This window comes from Salmo salar, chromosome ssa04, assembly GCF_905237065.1.
Source record: "Salmo salar chromosome ssa04, Ssal_v3.1, whole genome shotgun sequence".
Lineage (NCBI taxonomy): Eukaryota > Metazoa > Chordata > Actinopteri > Salmoniformes > Salmonidae > Salmo > Salmo salar.
The window spans coordinates 71,068,411-71,072,218 of NC_059445.1; positions in this window are offsets into that span (position 1 = coordinate 71,068,411).

Below are 3,808 nucleotides of genomic sequence, written 5' to 3' on the forward strand. Positions count from 1 at the left end.
TAAGCCCGGTCAGACATCGATAGCAGGGTAGAAAAACAGATGACACCCCCGAATCTACCAGCGAGTGAGCCACAGCATAATGATCTAGAAACAGATTCACTCTGTACTGATCTAGGATCAGATCCACCCTGTCCATGAAGTCTTATTCATTATAATCTAAAAGGAAAACCTGACCCTAAATCAGCCCTCGTATTCTGAGACTTAATACATATGGCCCCAAATGCCCATTCAACACCCTCCGTGGACACCACAGTGAGTATTAAAGTGAGGGATCGGGTTAACCAGGAGTCTTACCACAAACCAGATTCTGGCTGGATTCCACTCCGCACACACTGAACTGATGTACAATGCTTTTGGCACAATGGTTGTGATACAGTGCAATGTTTCTGTACAAAAACAATGACACAAACATTGGTTGGACAACGGTTTTATCACAAAAAAATAGCACAACCATTGTGTGAAAATTAAATCGATTGTACATCAGATGTACAACCCGAGTGTGTATGTTAAAGATTCTTCTTCTAGTGATGCCAGTAGACGTCTTAGAAGGAAGGACATGTCCAACAACAAGAGCAAGAATGTATCCCGTTTTAATTAACATATAAGGTATACACTATAAGGTATACACCTTATAGTGAACCTAAGTTAAATGATCTGAACTTAAGAAAAATGATCTGTGTGTGACTGAAATAAATGCACAAGTTGTGATTACTTAGCTAAGCCAAACCAATTGGACTGGGCTGGGTATGCAGCCACCAGAGTAGCTGGAATAGTAATGGAAAGGACATAGTGAAAGGAAATGATCTGAGCCAGTATAGTACGGTTCGGGTCAGCACGGTTGGGTAAAAAGAGTATTCCTATATTGAGGCACAGACTTGCTTGCTCCCATGCTGAGGTGGGTAGCGGAGTTGGATGGCTGTGTTCTAGTTGTGGTTGCGCTGGTCGATCTGTGGTGGCAAGGTCTAAACACACACAGAGGTTTGGGAGCCTGAACCACAAGCCTGGCAGTGAAAGTTCTCCGTTTCTCTTTTATGAAGTTACATTCAGCAATTGAGACTTCTCAAGTAGCACTACGCACATTTTTGTTGGGGATTGCAATTGAAAAAGGTTGTATTCAATGGAATCAACTAGCACAGGTTTCAGATACAGTAGACCCAATTCAAAATGGGGTATACTAAGCTAACATATGACATTTTTTAAGATGGTCATAACAATGATCATTTAGCGATTTGATGTAGAATTTTAAGACACCTTTAGGCATAATTTTTTTACACACATATACATTTGATGAAACATTGAATTTGACCTTTCTGCTATAGCCCATAGAAACACATTGAATAAAAGACTCATACATGGAAAAACTTTTGTTTGGAAGAGTCTGTCCTATATCTGAGAGATAAGAACGATCAGGGGACAATATAAAAACCCTTTTTTTGTTTTAGGCACTAAACTACTTCCATATATATACTCCCATTCATTTTTTTAAACTGGTACCAGGCTACCTTCAGTCTTGTGAGGCGTCCAAGTCAAAACACTTACATGTACGTGTTCGTGAGTCTCACCTTTCCAAAGATGGGTCATATTAGTGTGTAGCCCAAACTTTTCAGACGCTACAGACAGAAGTTGGCAGAACCTACTGGACGAGTCGGAGATCGGATAGCAAAACAGAGGACGTGTTCGTGAGAGTCTCATCTTTCCACAGAGGGGTCATATCAGTTTGGATGCTACAGACGTTTTCGTGAGAATACCAATTTTCGTGATATTTCATGGTCTGACAAACACACTATAGCCCTGCAACTTTTCACCGCAGTTGCGCATGGCCGACAACCGTGGATGCGGTGGATTGCAGCACATGCAAAAAATATAGTTTAAACAGATATTTTTATGGGGATTTTTTTTATTACGCTAATTACATTTCCGCGGGGCGCGGACAACGTCAAGGGGTTTTTAAGGTCGATTTAGAATTTAAAGAGAATCTATTATTCATGGAAATTCTAGCGTAGAGGTTACGACAGCTTTTGCTATGGTATCCCACAAGGGGCTTCCCGTGTGACCTCACTTCCTTATTTCTCTAATTGTACTAAAATGGAAAGAGAAAGCCGGGGGTGCATTTATTCATGCATTTATTAATGCACACCGTTGCAAAATGTTTTGCAACTGGAAACATTTTGCAACAAAAATGAGTGTTTGTTGCAGTGGCGGTTCTAGACCATTTCAACTGGGGGGGGCAAGCTGGGGCCAGTTGTACTGTTAGAGGGGCCAGTTACATTAGACGTTATTGTTGTCATATCGTTTTCTTCACTGCATTGTAGGCATTAGCAGGCAAAAGACCATGTTCATAATCATTAGTGTTCCGCGTTGCCACTGTCTACTAACGGATGTGATAGCAAAAATGATTTCATACTCCACATTTAGGGGGGCCACAAGGGGGTCCAAAAGTGTTGTCACAGGGGCACTGCCCCCCCCCATTAGCTGTAATGGGTAAATACAGTTATAAAACAGGTGCAGCAAACAAGACGGCCAGTTTGCACGGTGTCAATGATATATATACAAAGGGATTTTCAAATGGAAATTTGTGGAATAATATTATGAAGTACATTTGTAAATAGTGACTGATAATGGGTTATAAACACCTTGTGCATGTAATTAGGGCAACATACAAAACAACCAAAGGCTAAATAAAAGGACAATGATGATTATGTCTGTGGTCCCCCATTGTTACAAAACACACCTGATTTATTATGGTATGTGCGGCCATGCTTACATATTTTCAGTTTTACAAAGGCTTTGAGGCATGATTTAGAATCCATGTGAGTTGAAGTATCACTTACAATTTCAATTAACAAAACAGGTGCTTGTCACATGTTCAGCCAGAAACAACCACAAAGCAACGCCCAAAATGTCCAAATCTGTATCCAGAAAGATTGCGAAACGAACCGTTGAATCATCTTTTGGCTACTAATGTGGTTTGTTAGTACACAATGCTAACCACCCAAAGTAGTAAATGAGGGGAGAGCTAGTTGTAGGTCTACATCATCCTCCCTTGGGCTTGGGCATACTCCTGGCTTTAGCAATAGCCGGACACAGAAAGTCCCTCTGTGTGGATAACATGAGAAGATTCGCCAAAGACCAACGAGAAGGCAAAAGCACCCTATAATGAATGACAGATTCCCCTTTCAGCCAGTTCAGTACACGGATGCTCTGTAGGCAAGTTAGCACAATGGCTAGCCTCCATCTCCATCGCTGACTACACAGCAGTTAGACCAACCACATTGTGTAAACACACACATAAAATCTGTATAGCCTCAGTTGGTAGAGCATGGTGCTTGCAAAGCCAGGGCTGTGGGTTCAATTCCCATGGGGGACCAGTGCAAAAAAAATAATCTACACACTCACTACTGTAAATTGCTCTGGATAAGAGCATCTGCTAAATGACAAAAATTTAAATTATACAACCCAGACTTATGGCACTAACAAAAGGGTGCTGGTATTCACAGAAACTTCCCAACACACACACACACACACACTAGCCTAGCTTACATCTAGCCCTCACATAAAGCCTTTCTTTTTACCCCTAGGATTTAATGCAAATAATAATTTGGTGGAAACATTGGTGATTTCCTCATGTTGAAAGGTCAATTCATTAATATGGACTGATCGGTCATGTACAAAACGACATTCACCAAATGCCAAATTGTGTGCAGTCCTGTAACAGAAAAACAGTTGTAAGCTGTTGTATAAAAGTTTAGTTAAAATTCTAAAAAGTTACACAGAGAGAACACAAAACAGAAACCCCCATCAAACTAAC